This window comes from Palaemon carinicauda, unplaced genomic scaffold (genome assembly GCF_036898095.1).
Source record: "Palaemon carinicauda isolate YSFRI2023 unplaced genomic scaffold, ASM3689809v2 scaffold155, whole genome shotgun sequence".
Taxonomy (NCBI): Eukaryota; Metazoa; Arthropoda; class Malacostraca; order Decapoda; family Palaemonidae; genus Palaemon; species Palaemon carinicauda.
Genome location: NW_027169092.1, coordinates 51,011 through 66,231, shown reverse-complemented (window position 1 = coordinate 66,231; position 15,221 = coordinate 51,011). Strand labels below are relative to the sequence as shown.

At 38.4% G+C, this 15,221-nt stretch overlaps 2 long non-coding RNA genes across 3 annotated transcripts in view; one reads left to right on the top strand and one right to left on the bottom strand.

The window, feature by feature from the left end:
* LOC137635651 (uncharacterized) overlaps window positions 1-14,144 on the top strand; it is a 50,147-nt gene extending 36,003 nt beyond the window's left edge. The window contains exons 3-5 of the long non-coding RNA XR_011042747.1: window positions 7,996-8,105; window positions 12,992-13,099; window positions 13,191-14,144. This is a non-coding gene — a long non-coding RNA (uncharacterized lncRNA). The remainder of the gene's footprint in view (window positions 1-7,995; window positions 8,106-12,991; window positions 13,100-13,190) is intronic.
* Window positions 12,934-15,221, bottom strand: part of LOC137635650 (uncharacterized) — a 39,101-nt gene continuing 36,813 nt past the window's right edge. The window contains exon 4 of one of the 2 annotated variants that reach the window (XR_011042745.1): window positions 12,934-13,090. This is a non-coding gene — a long non-coding RNA (uncharacterized lncRNA). Of the gene's footprint in view, window positions 13,091-13,123; window positions 13,182-15,221 lie in introns of those variants that run through there. The other variant, XR_011042746.1, reaches the window with a different exon arrangement.

Genomic DNA, 15,221 nt, shown 5'->3' with positions numbered 1-15,221 from the left:
CCCCCATCGCACCAATGAGGGAAACCCCACCTCGCGCTGGAAAGTCTTCTCGGGTAGGGGTGGAGGAGAGCCTCCCACCATCGTTGTTGGAGTCCTGCATCCCTCCCAGGAGGGAGTCGAAGGACTCCAAGACTGTGCCGAAGTCATCTTCAAGGCTTAGACCGGTGCCAGCCAAGCACTCGGAAAATGTCCACGAGTCCCCCCAAGAAGAACCTTTGGGGACAGGAGACTTCGCTGCTAGTCCTTCAGGAGGAGAGCTACAGGAGTCAGAGCATGCGTTCTGGCAGGTTCTGACCCTTATGAGGAATCTCAATGGGTTTGCGGATCCAGAGATTCCCCCTCCTGAGGGCAAAGACACGGTCTTGGACCGAGTCTTTGGGACTCAAAAACCCTCAAAGGCCACTGCGGCTTTGCCCTGGACTCAAGGGGTTAAGAGTGCCAGAAACAAGGTCGAAGCCCAGCTCTCCCGGTTTGCCTCCTCCAGCCGATCCAGCGCCGGCAACAAACTCCTCCCACCTCCTCGTGTCCAACAGAGGAGGTACTTTGACATCGTTGAGTAGACTTATTTAGCCCTTCCCCTACACCACTCTTAGGAAGAGCTTACCAGGGGAGTCCCTCTAGAGAGAGATTCCAACCGGCAGGTCTCGTTCTCGGCGACGGAGATCCTTAGCCAGGAGAAGGTAGCGAAGTGTGGCATGCAGGCAACTTCGTGGCTGGACATCTGGCTAGGGTCCCTAGGCATCCTGTTACGTTCAGAGGACTTTTCCAAAGAAAGTACCAGGAAGGCCATGGAGACCTTTTTACACTCGGGCACTCGCACAATCGAGTCCACCAAGTCTCAAACTTGTGGGCTAATACCATCTTGAAACGTCGAGATGCGGTGTCTGAGAGATTCCATCAAAAGGTCCCCAATACCGAGATAAGCAGGCTCAGACATTCTTCCGTTATGTTGAAGAACTTGTTCGAGCCTAAGGACGTGGAGCAGGCAGGTGAGAGGTGGAGGAAGTCCAACCAGGACTCTCTCCTACATAGGGCTCTAATATCGAAGCCCTATAAACCTCCAGCACCCCAGCAACCACGTCCTACCAAGACCACGAAACCGGCAGCTGCAGCGAAGACGACGGTGTCTAAGCCCTTTCCTGTCAAGGACAAGAAAGGCAAAAAGTCCTCCAGGGGAGGAAGGAATCCTAGAGGGAACGGCCGAGGCCGCAAATGCTAGGATTGGCAGTCCCCCTGCATGTCCACCAGTGGGGGGAAGCCTACAAAGTTGCGCGAACAGGTGGCAGCAACTCGGGGCCGATTCCTGGACGATTTCCGTAATCAGTCAAGGATATCGCGTCCCGTTCACATCTCTACCTCCCCTGACAGAATCCAGTGTCGTTGAGCTCCCTTGCCATGGGATCGGCAAGGGGGCAAGCCCTTCGGGCAGTAGTCCAGATCATGTTGAAGAAGGGCGCTCTCCAAGAGGTCGTCGACGGGTCCCCAGGCTTCTTCAGTCGACTCTTTCTTGTAAAGAAGGCGTCTGGAGGCTGGAGACCAGTCATCGACCTCTCAGCTCTTAACAGGTTTGTCAAGCAAACTCCGTTCACATGGAGACCGCAGACACGGTCAGACTTGCAGTGAGACCGCAAGACTTCATGCATACACTGGACCTGAAGGACGCGTACTTCCAGACCCCAGTCCATCCGTCTTCAAGGAAGTACTGTACTTAAGATTCAGCCTAGACAGAGGATTTTCGCAACAAGTTGCGATCAGGATGTCTGGACACCTGCGAAGGTCATCCGCATCTGTCTACCAGGCAAAGTGGGGAGTCTTTTGTGGTTGGTGTCGTGGAAGGGGTATCTCTCCACTCGATGCCACTATTTCAGCAATAGCGGAGTTCTTCGTGTATATGCGGGAAGTCGGTCTCGGCGGTGAAAGGCTATCGCTCAGCCATAAGTCTAGCCTTCAGGCTCAAAGGAGTGGACATTTCTTCCTCGCTGGAACTTTCCCTACTCATACGAAGTTATGAACTTTCCAGCCCTCAGTCGGAAGTGAGACCTCCTCCATGGAACGTGGTTCGAGTTCTCAGGTCTCTTAAGAGACTTTCCTACGAACCATTACGCCAGGCTTCAGATTGCCACCTAACTTGGAAGACGGTGTTCCTACTAGCTTTGGCCTCGGCCAAGCGAGTCAGTGAACTTCATGGTCTCTCTTAGGATATCGCCCATTCAAGGGGATGGGGAGAGGTAACGTTCAAATTCGTCCCTGAGTTTATTACTAAGACTCAGAATCCGGGAGTGCCAGACCCTTGGTTCGACTCCTTCCAGATTTCGAGTCTTCTTTCTGTAACAGATGAACCAGACCATCGCCTACTGTGTCCAGTAAGGAGTCTGAGGCTATATCTCAAAAGAACGGCTGCAGTTCGTCCCCAGGTGCAGGCATTGTTTGTGAGCACTGGGAGGACTAAGAGGAGGGTTACCAAGAATACCATCTCGGCATGGATTCGTAGGGTGATCCATCTGTCCCTGAATCCAGACCCTCCTCCGTCACGTCGCCCTAGAGCACATGACGTCAGGGGCGTAGCTACGTCCCTGGCCTTCAAGAAAAACTTTTCAGTGACGCAGGTGCTACAAGCTGGGGTGTGGAAGCGTCAGACGACCTTCACAGCCCACTACCTGCAAGACGTGACCCACAGGAGGCTCGATACGTTTTCTATCGGCCCTGTGGTGGCTGCACAACAGCTGGTTTAAAACCTCAGGCTCCTTAATGGACAAGTAGCAGATTGAGGGCATTGTTACTCGGTCTTAGTCTGCACGAATGAAAAGGTAGGTCTGGCCCTTATTCTTTTCTTCATCCTCCCCTCTCTTGGGGAAAGCAGCATCCTGGGTTCTCTGCACAGCTGACCTCGAAACCACTGCAGGTAAATCATGTTTTCTTGGGTTCCTAGTATTAAGCTAATACTGTCACGTCCCCATTCCCTGACGAGGTGGTATTGGGAGAGTCCTAGCCTAAAGTTTCCATCTAAAGGACTACAGGTCAACTTCTTAGGACGAGTCACACTTCATACCTTCACACACAGCTTATGTAGGCCGCAGCCCTTGCGTAGCAAGGTTCTTGCGAGATGCAGGGACTCCCTATTTAAAAACCTCAATCCGTCTAGGTTGAAATGACATTCCTATTACAAGACTTAAGGTGGATAGTAATGTAAACCCATCGATTTACTGTGCCTTGGATTACAGACGCAATAGCCTTTTGGAGATCTATTTCTTCCGTGACCCCTTGTCTATGTAACTTAACCCTATCTTCTGATGAAAAGTGATAAGTTGTTGATTTGAATCAACACTTGCTCCTCATATGGAGCGATTGTTAAACATCCCCGAATCCCAAATTAACCAGTTTACTGTATTAAGGGACAAAGATTTGCATCCGTATAGAAACAAATTACTAATTCTAAAAGTAATTTATACTTTTTCTAACTATATAAACCAGTCCTGTGCCTACCTCATGCAAACCACAAGTACTGTTTGAAGGTCTGAGTGGCTTCTCCACTACCCAACAGTAACTACAGACACATAAATTTGAAGAAAAGGCTAGTGTTCTAGCTGCTCTAAAATCATACTCCTTTGACAATTTTTATTTTGAGATTTTTTAATTATGGACAGAAATACGAGACATTTTTGTTATATAGTTACAAAATTATAATCTCTTGTTCCACAATTATGATTTTACAGATACATTATCTGCAAAGGGATGATCTAGGAAATTTGGTATGTATAGGTTGAAATCATTATTTTACAGATGAATTGGTTATTAGGAGATATCTTCTTCCCTCTTCAAATATTTCTTTTTTCAAAGGCTTTTAGTTTCTTTGGGTAACTGGTCATTTTTTATTAAAGGGTCTTGTCCATTGCCTTGGTATGAATGCCTTTATCTCCTTTACTAATTGATTACATGGATATTAAAACAATTTTTATGCTTATTCATGCTCTTCTAGGCAAATGGTTTCAATTCGTATTTGAAGCGAGTGTTGTAGATAATACTCTAATTACATATGCGAGTTTACTATTTTTAGGTTGCTGTTACATTAATTAGAGTTTTGGATAACCATTGGTGTCATTTACCATGTCTTCAAATATTTTCTTCTTATAGCCAAAGGTTAAGGATTATGACGACTTCTGGTTACCTCTGCCAACGAAGTTGGAAGGAGGTTATGTTTTCACCCCTATTTGTGTGTGTTTGTGTACAGCTTCCTGGCTACAATTTTGATTTTAGATTAATGAAAATTGCAGGGATTAACTCTTATGTAAAAAGCTGGAAATGATTAAAATTTTGAAGGTCAAGGTTACGGTCAAGTAAAATATCTAATTCACGTAATCAGCCATAAGTTTGTACATTATTGTCACAGAGACTTCAAACTTGGTTCATATTTGAGTGTGTGAAAATCCACGCCAATTAGAACATAAGGCCATAGGTCAGGTTTGAGAAACAAGCTGCAGCAGGGGAGGTCTGCGCTGTATTGAGTGCCCCTCTAGTTTTTAATGTAAGACGTTGAATGTTATATCTTCCTCCACTCTACATTTGTTTTTCTGAGTGTGTCCTGGGACCTTTTGAGTGAATGATTGATTTAACATATAGACATTACTTAACCCTTTTACCCGCAAAGGACGTACTGGTACATTTCACAAAAGCCATCCCTTTACCCCCATGGACGTACCGGAACGTCCTTGCAAAAAAATGCTATAAAAATTTTTTTTTTTCATATTTTTGAAAATTTTTTGAGAAAATTCAGGCATTATCCAAGTGAATGAGACCAACTTGACCTCTCTATGACAAAAATTAAGGCTGTTAGAGCAATTTAAAAAAATATATACTGCAAAATGTGTTGGGAAAAAAATAACCCCGTGGGGGTTAAGGGTTGGAAATTTCCAAATAGCCTGGGGGTAAAAGGGTTAAGGCTCTGTAATGTCTTCCACCCATAGCTGCACTTACTTTTTAACCTACCTTACCTCTTCCCCTTGTTTCTTTCTTTCATCTTCCTGTTTATCCTTTCATTAGTGACTTGCATTCTGGTTCAACTATTAACTGACTGGCTACCTTTCTCCATTCTAGAAACCAGGAAGTATATGTACAGATAGTTTCAGTCGAACAATCCAGAAGTCCTATACTTTCCCTCCATTCAGATGGTGAGAGACAAAATAGACAATATTCCATCATGCAACGGCTTTTAAAGATCTCTTATTCTTTGAAAATCTTTCGTAAAGATGTTTACATTGACCAGTCTTTTGAGTGTCGTATTTGTATAATAGTGGGTAGGTAGGTTGGTTGGCCAAGGCACCAGCCACCTGCTGAGGTACTACTGCTAAAGAGTTATCGAGTCCTTTGACTGGCCAGATAGTACAGTAATAACATTGGAACCCCATCTGGTTATTACTCATTTTCCTTTGCCTACACATACTGTACACTAACAGTCTGGCCTATTCTTTACACATTATCCTTTATCCTTTACCACCTGACAACACTAAGGTAACTGAAAAATTCTTCACTCAAGGGGTTAACTACTCCACTGTAATTGTTCAGTGGCTAGTTTCCATATAGTAAGCGTAAAAGAGAGACTTTAGCTACGGTAAGAAGCTTTTCTAGGACGACACTCCAAAATCGAACCGTTGTTCTTTAGACTGGGTAGTGCTAAAGCCTCTGTACCATGGTCTTGCTCTGTCTTGGATTAGATTTCTCTTAAGTTAGGGTACACTTCTATCTGTTTCTTTATTGCCTTTCCTCACTGGGCTTTTTTTTACCTTTTGGAGCCTGTTGGCTTTTCCCAACTTGTGTTGTAGGTTAGGTAGTAATAATAATAATTGTTAAAAAGTTTTCCTTGATATAGGGACAATATACTGAATACCTATTTTATTAAACATTATCATTGTTGAATTACTCAGCAGGTATAACAATAATTTAACCAGTTTGTTCTCACCTGGAAATTCCACCAAGATGGGCAAAGAAAAAAAGTTATAATTTTTTACTTCAATTGTTCTTTAAAAGCAATGGATTGTATAAATCTTACTTCAATTACTCTTTACCATCAATTAGTATTTAATTTCAATTATAATAATAGTTCTTATGCATATACAGTACAAGCCTTTAGCCCTTTAAAATACGGAAAGGTCTAAGGATGCAGGCATACCGAGTAGCCCCACCTGTCTGCCAGTTGGAACCCTTTCACTTTTGGGTTTGGCCGCATTGAGTATGGACTTACTGTTGCTCCATGAACAAGGGCTTTTATCTTTTTCATTTTCTTTAAATAAAGTAAATGCTGGCTGTTGGTGTCTGTGATGAATGAAAAGGGTGGATGCTACAACCAGTTTATGGCAAAACTGGCTGTTGATACACACACTGTGGCTTTAGGCGTATGTTTTGAAGGGGAAAATGAGAGCCAAATCTTATGCGGTGTCTGTTTTGGCGACGCCCAAGAACATAACGATGAAGTCTTTTACCTCTTTGTTTCCCTCGAGAACGCCCAAGAACATAACAATGAAGTCTTTTACCTCTTTCTTTCCCTCATCGAGTTTGACTGCTTTTGTATATGCCCCTGGCTCTGTCCCTGGGAGTATCTTGCGATCTGCATCGGCAGGTTTTTAGGGTTCTAGTGGTGTATGTGGTTCCTCCCATTGATTGCCGTACCCTGTAGAAGGGTAAGAAACATGTATGTTGCTGTGCAGATGGCTAACAATGAGGCTTGGGCCTCCTAGGGTGCGGCAGGTAGTCCCTTTAAGGGAGCTGGTAGCTCACCCACTGCGTTCCCAGTACAGTACCAGTCTCTCCTGTTATAGGGGGGGTAGGTGAGATGACCCCAGTGGTTATTCTCCATTATCTGTTCTGTTAGGGTTTTGCGTTGCTTAAGCACTAGTAGAGCCAAGAAGGAGCTGTGAAGGAACACGATCTCTTATGGCTTCTTAATATTATCTGTAAAGCGTACACCTCGATTTCTGAGTGTTGAGGTACCAGCTAAAACCAGGGCTCACGAAGTCATGGGCATAGGCCCCAACTTGCCTTTAAAAAGGAATCTCCCAGTCAGCCAGGTGTTGAAAACTGGTATATGCAAATGCTAAAGGAATCTCCCAGTCAGCCAGGTGTTGAAAACTGGTATATGCAAATGCTAAACAACCTTCACGATCTTCTACCAACAGAGGTATACTCACAAATCACGACACTTTTGTGCTTGGCTGCTCATGTAGTTCCATAGCCAGCCCATCTCCCACACGGAACTGGAAGCCTGGAAGCATATTATCTATGGTAATGCATGGCTGCAAGTCTGGAATGAAAGGTAAAATGACTGGCTCTTCTCCATGTTTTCTTTCCCTTCTCTTGGGGGACGAAGTGATCGAACTATCACTTGATGGTTCTGACTAGATGCCTATAAGTTTACACTTCTGAGCACCATTCTTTAGATTCTATAGATTCTCCTTAGGCAAGGGGGAAGATAGTGGAATATACACAAACCCATTTATGATACAGCAAGTATACTGTATTATTCTGGACCCCAATCTCCTTAGGGGAAAGGTATCCCTCCTTTGACTGCCTACCAATCTTGTACAGTATATTCATCCATATGATGTAGACTGACATTTCCAGGGAAGAAAAATACATATTACTTTTAAAAACTTTATATAAGTTTCTTTTTTACTCTTATTTCAATAAATTTAATATTCTATGCAGTGGAAAATAGGATATGTAGATATTTAGTTGTCATTTGAAATAAACTTTTGGGGATACCAGAGTACACCATTTATTTTTTCTAATTTATGTTTTTATCCTTTTAAAGTAACGGTTATTTTTTTAAGAATATAAGGGACTATGGAGACCTTAGATTACTTTTTCTTAGCTTTGCATAATGGAAGAAATTAAGTTCATGATTTTGATTTACTTTAGAAAATAGGCTCTCTAACTGGTTTTGTACATGTTAAATGAACTTTGACTTTAGTGATATATGCTAATCTGTTAAATCTTGCCCTACAGAGGTTTACCATGCAGAGCTTGATTTATAACACTGCTTTATTCAACAAAAATGATATGCTTCTACTTGGTCACAAATCGTCAACATTGAATCGTTACAAAAGCTGTTTTTGGTGAGTACAGTAGTTTAAATGATAAACTTCACTGTCATTTATTTAACCTTTTTTATTCTTTTTTTTTTACACTACGAAGAAATTTAATTCTTCGCTTTTCATCCCGTTGTCCTCTGATGGTTCGAATGTCAAGTGATTCGTCAGTAGTCAAAAAGCCTATGACCGTCTTCCTCAATGACTCTCTTATCCGCAGTAGTCTGATTTCTAATGTCTCCCTTTACAGTTTTTCTCCCTCAACTTGGATTTCATGGCTTATTCTTAGTCTTTATTGCTTCAGGTCATTTTTTTTTATACTTAATTTGAATCAAAACTTTATTTAGTAGTCGTAATTTGAATATTTTATTATTTCAAAACTTTTAGTAGTCAACTTTTTGCCATCGAAAATGTTTAGTATTTTTTAGTTGTCGACTGTTGGACCCAGTATTGTTGGATTTTATCCGGTTTGAATTTTTTGGTTTTTTTAATTGATTTCTGATTTTATACAGAAGTCTTTAAACATTTATTAGTCGTATATTTTTTTCTGACCTTGTAAAATCATTGTTATTGTTTAGTTTGTTTTGCCTGAAATAAAAAAACTCCATATTTTTTTTAGTTTTCTGTTTTAAACAGGGTTGTTCTTAACCTTGGAGTTTTAGTTTTCTGTTTTAAACAGGGTTGTTTCCTAACCTTGGAGTTTTAGTTTTCAGTTTTAAACTTATTTTTTTAGTTTTGTTTTAAACAGGGTTGTTTCCTAACCTTGGAGTTTTAGTTTTCTGTTTTAAACTTATTTTTTTAGTTTTCTGTTTTAAACTTATTTTTTTAGTTTTCTGTTTTAAACAGGGTTGTTTCCTAACATTTTTTTAGTTTTCTGTTTTAAACTTATTTTTTTAGTTTTCTGTTTTAAACAGGGTTGTTTCCTAACCTTGGAGTTTTATTTTTTTAGTTTTGTTTTAAACAGGGTTGTTTCCTAACCTTGGAGTTTTAGCTTTCTGTTTTAGCTTTCTGTTTTAAACAGGGTTGTTTCCTAACCTTGGAGTTTTAGTTTTCTGTTTTAAACTTATTTTTTTAGTTTTCTGTTTTAAACTTATTTTTTTAGTTTTCTGTTTTAAACTTATTTTTTTAGTTTTCTGTTTTAAACAGGGTTGTTTCCTAACCTTGGAGTTTTATTTTTTTAGTTTTGTTTTAAACAGGGTTGTTTCCTAACCTTGGAGTTTTAGCTTTCTGTTTTAGCTTTATGTTTTAGCTTTCTGTTTTAAACAGGGTTGTTTCCTAACCTTGGAGTTTTAGTTTTCTGTTTTAAACTTATTTTTTTAGTTTTCTGTTTTAAACTTATTTTTTTAGTTTTCTGTTTTAAACTTATTTTTTTAGTTTTCTGTTTTAAACAGGGTTGTTTCCTAACCTTGGAGTTTTATTTTTTTAGTTTTGTTTTAAACAGGGTTGTTTCCTAACCTTGGAGTTTTAGCTTTCTGTTTTAAACAGGGTTGTTTCCTAACCTTGGAGTTTTAGTTTTCTGTTTTAAACTTATTTTTTTAGTTTTCTGTTTTAAACTTATTTTTTTAGTTTTCTGTTTTAAACAGGGTTGTTTCCTAACCTTGGAGTTTTAGTTTTCAGTTTTAAACTTATTTTTTTTAGTTTTCTGTTTTAAACTTATTTTTTTAGTTTTCTGTTTTAAACAGGGTTGTTTCCTAACCTTGGAGTTTTAGTTTTCAGTTTTAAACTTATTTTTTTTAGTTTTCTGTTTTAAACAGGGTTGTTTCCTAACCTTGGAGTTTTATTTTTTTAGTTTTCTGTTTTAAACAGGGTTGTTTCCTAACCTTGGAGTTTTAGTTTTCTGTTTTAAACAGTGTGTTTGTTTTCCTAACCTTGGAGTTTGTTAAACAGTGTGTTTGTTTTCCTAACCTTGGAGTTTTAGTTTTCTGTTTTAAACAGTGTGTGTTTGTTTTCCTAACCTTGAACTTGTTTTAGGTGTTTTCTTTTGTTGGTTTTCCTACATTGAACTAGTTTTAGTTGTTTTGTTTTATTTTTTAGATTGTTTTACCATGGTTTAGTTTTCTGTTTTATAAACGGGTTTGTTTAACCTTGGAGTTGTTTTACCACGGTTTAGTTTTCTGTTTTATAAACGGGTTTGTTTAACCTTGGTTTTACCATGGTTTAGTTTTCTGTTTTATAAACGGGTTTGTTTAACCTTGGTTTTACCATGGTTTAGTTTTCTGTTTTATAAACGGGTTTGTTTAACCTTGGAGTTGTTTTACCACGGTTTAGTTTTCTGTTTTATAAACGGGTTTGTTTAACCTTGGTTTTACCATGGTTTAGTTTTCTGTTTTATAAACGGGTTTGTTTAACCTTGGTTTTACCATGGTTTAGTTATCTGTTTTATAAACGGGTTTGTTTAACCTTGGAGTTGTTTTACCATGGTTTAGTTTTCTGTTTTATAAACGGGTTTGTTTAACCTTGGTTTTACCATGGTTTAGTTTTCTGTTTTATAAACGGGTTTGTTTAACCTTGGTTTTACCATGGTTTAGTTTTCTGTTTTATAAACGGGTTTGTTTAACCTTGGTTTTACCATGGTTTAGTTTTCTGTTTTATAAACGGGTTTGTTTAACCTTGGTTTTACCATGGTTTAGTTATCTGTTTTATAAACGGGTTTGTTTAACCTTGGAGTTGTTTTACCATGGTTTAGTTTTCTGTTTTATAAACGGGTTTGTTTAACCTTGGTTTTACCATGGTTTAGTTTTCTGTTTTATAAACGGGTTTGTTTAACCTTGGTTTTACCATGGTTTAGTTTTCTGTTTTATAAACGGGTTTGTTTAACCTTGGTTTTACCATGGTTTAGTTTTCTGTTTTATAAACGGGTTTGTTTAACCTTGGTTTTACCATGGTTTAGTTTTCTGTTTTATAAACGGGTTTGTTTAACCTTGGTTTTACCATGGTTTAGTTTTCTGTTTTATAAACGGGTTTGTTTAACCTTGGTTTTACCATGGTTTAGTTTTCTGTTTTATAAACGGGTTTGTTTAACCTTGGTTTTACCATGGTTTAGTTATCTGTTTTATAAACGGGTTTGTTTAACCTTGGTTTTACCATGGTTTAGTTATCTGTTTTATAAACGGGTTTGTTTAACCTTGGAGTTGTTTTACCATGGTTTAGTTTTCTGTTTTATAAACGGGTTTGTTTAACCTTGGAGTTGTTTTACCATGGTTTAGTTTTCTGTTTTATAAACGGGTTTGTTTAACCTTGGTTTTACCATGGTTTAGTTTTCTGTTTTATAAACGGGTTTGTTTAACCTTGGTTTTACCATGGTTTAGTTATCTGTTTTATAAACGGGTTTGTTTAACCTTGGAGTTGTTTTACCATGGTTTAGTTTTCTGTTTTATAAACGGGTTTGTTTAACCTTGGAGTTTTAAAAACTAGTTTGTTTTATGTTTTAAACAGGTTTGTTTCCTAATCTTGGGAGTTTTCAGTTTTAAACAGAACTTTGTTACCTTGAAATTGTTTTAGTGGTTTTCTGTCCATTTTACCTCGTTTTTGTTTTCTGTTTTACCTTGAATATTTAGTATTCCAGTTTTACAGGTGTTGTTTTGGTTGATTTCTATTCTACCTTTCTTTGTAATGGTTTTCCCAGATTCACCACTTTTTAGTAGTTTTTCATTTTGAAAAGCGAGTTATTTTTGGTTTTCCATTTTTACTAGTTTTGTCTTGGTTGTTTTCAGTTTTTTTTTTATTATTATTTAGGTATTCCAGTTTTACAGGTTTTTGTTTTCAGTTTTTTTTTTTATTATTATTATTTTGGTATTCCAGTTTTACAGGTTTTGTTTAAGTTAATTTCTGTTTACAAAGTTTTTTGGTATTCTTGTTTTAAGTTAATTTCTGTTTACCAAGTTTTTTGGTATTCTTGTTTTCTGTTTTACCTTGAAAAGTTGTGGTTTTTCCAGCTATTTGGTCCTTGAAATGAAATCAAAGCTTGTAATTTAAACCAACGGTTTTATTCTGGCATTTTTATTTTTTTATCAGTTTCGTATTTTGCTTTTGTTTGAAAATTAAATGTCTTTTTGACTAGAAATTATTCACAAGAAAAAAATTTCTTGTTTTATATTTTCATCATATTAATATATTTTTGTTCAATCATAAAAATTATTATCAAACTATCTTCAGCTGCTTTAAAGATATGACTTTTTACAGACGTTTTGCAAGAACCTCTGTTATCAGGACAAATTGTTAGTAACTTTAAAGATATGACTTTTTACAGATGTTTTGCAAGAACCTCAGTTATCAGGACAAATTGTTAGTAACTTTAAAGATATGACTTTTTACAGACGTTTTGCAAGACCCTCGATTATCAGGACAAATTCTTAGTAACTTTAATTGATTTTTGGGTAATGTTAAAAGGATTATTATTACAATTTCAGAAGTCTTTAACTACTGAAGCAATGGTTTATAAATGTTATATAAATTACCATTACAATACAAATATTATGATGGTACATGTCATGATGCAACTGAAGCCTTATTATTACTATCCAAGCTACAACCCTAATTGGAAAAGCAAGATGCCATAAGCCAAGGGGCTCCAATAGGGAAAAATAGCCCATTGAGGAAAGGAAATAAGGAAACAAATAAATGAAGAGAGCAAATTAACAATAAGTCATTCTAAAGAAAGTAATGTCAAAAAAGATATGTCATATATAAACTATTAATAACATCAAAAACAAATATGTCATATATAAACTATAAAAAGACTCATGTCCGCCTGGTCAACAAAAAAGCATTTGCTCCAACTTTGTTTGAACTTTTGAAGTTCTACTGATTCAACTATCCGATTAGGAAGATCATTCCACAACTTGGTAACAGCTGGAATAAAACTTCCAAGAGTTATTTTTGGGTTTTCTTCAATGTCGTTTCTTCTCTTCCAGGTGGTTCCTGTTGATGAACTTCACGGCTTTGCCAAGGAGCCATGTAGTGGAATGAACTATCTTCAGCCGTTAATTTTTTTTCTAACCGAAGAAGCCTTCCTGTTAAAGGTGGTAAGTTATATATTAGTTGCCATGTAGTGGAATGAACTATCTTCAGCCGTTAATTTTTTTTCTAACCGAAGAAGCCTTCCTGTTAAAGGTGGTAAGTTATATATTAGTTGACACGTATAAAAAGCCTGGATATAAGTTAATAAAGAAAATTCAAATAATCTGTTTTTCTTAGCCATAAAAACCAGAGTTCTTTATAAAACCACCTTTTAGTCAGACAAAATTGCCAATAATACATTTCAAGAGTCCCTCGACTAACTTAACTAAACAAACCAGTTTTGGATGACAATGAGAGGGTTAAGCATCCATGTGTGTTAAAAGGGCAAACACAAGAGATATTTTTCTCTCTGTTCATCATATAGCCCAGTCCCACTACACTGCCACAAAGGTTTAGCAGCAGAAGTAGACAAGACACTTGAAACTTCTACTCGTTCTTGAAAGTCGTTCAGTCAAATGGTGACGATGCAACTGGGAAGAGATATCACCTGGTCATACTATCATGGAGTGTGTGTTGGCACTTGAACTAGTTCTTGAAAGTCGTTCAGTCCAGTGGTGACGATGCAACTGGGAAGAGATATCACCTGGACGTACTATCATGGAGTGTGTGTTAAGTTCCCAGGGAGAGGCCAGGCCCAAGCACCTTTCCAGGAACAGAAAGACACCGAAGGAAATCATCCTTCTGCTTCACACACTGCAGCAGTAAAACTTCAGACGGTGCACATCAATGTCCAAGGATTGCCAACCACCTTAGGCTTATGTTGCTGACGTCACACTGCCACATGATGATTATTACTAGCTAAGCTATAACCCTAGTTGGAAAAGAAAGAAGTTATAAGCCCAAGGACTCCGAGGAAAAATAACCCAGCGAGAAAAGAAAATAAGGAAATAAACAATATGACAAGTAATAAACTATTAAAATATTTTAAAAACGGTAACATCAAAACATATTTCATATATAAACTAGAAAAAGACTTATGTCAGCCTGTTCAGCATGAGCGAGGGATAAGACAGAAAATATGAATACTTTATACAGGTGAAAGAATGTAGTTATTGGCAGGTTGCACAGGAAACTACCACACATCCTACACTTATCAATAAACCACTGAACATTAATCCTTCCTTCTAAATACAATATCCTTAACAGAAAAGCTTTAATAGGCATTTCCAGCTTCACAAACTAGGAATTAATATAAAATTTGATTAATAGCATTACTAGGAATTACCTAAACAAAATACTTAAAATCTATAACGAGGTGTCTGTAGTTACTGGCTGGTGACAATGAAGCCCTGACCCTTAATTAGCCACTAGATTACAACCATGGCCTGGTATGCGGTCAAGGGAAGAACCTATATCTGTGAGGGGGATATGCTGTCTACATGTAGGGTCATATGAGAACATGGGTGCATACACATCTATTCACCCCCTCATTAGGAAAGATGGGAGAGGAGCTTCTAAACAAACTTACTACTTAGAAAAGACGCTTTATCATGTGGACCTCAACCTACATTCATTGTCTGGTCCAGCATATAACATAGTGATTACTGCATCCCAAGGAAGGGGAAGAGAAACAAGTTAAGGCCACTTGACATTACCTCTCATTCTGGAGTAACATCACGACTTATGCAAGGTGAGATGCCTCTTGTCCCGTGGGCAAGCTTGATTTACTGACCTGACCTGCTGAGCCCCTATTATTATTACCTTTATCATTACTAACCCAGCTATAACACTCATCTGAAATGCAGAATGTGCACTCTCACAAGAAGGTGAACGAAGAGGTGAGGGTACACTTCTGCAGGAGGGCCCTGCTGTAGAAGGGCACAGTCCAGTAGGAGAATAAACTAGGCTACGAGTAAACACGCGTGTGCTCTCTCCTGTAGGAGCACGAGAACACACAGGAGAGAACTCATGGGCGCTTGAGCAAGCCAAGGTAGAGGCACACCTAGGGCTCTAGTGGGCATGTGAATAGCTGAGACTGAAGGTGTGTTAGCGAAAACAAAGCAGGCACAGGAGCATGAGCACAAACACAAGTAATGCAAGATTACACATGCATAAATTAGCATGTTAGTTGCTACACATGAGCATGTAAGGAAATGCTTGTCATAAGTAAAAGGAGCACTCTCA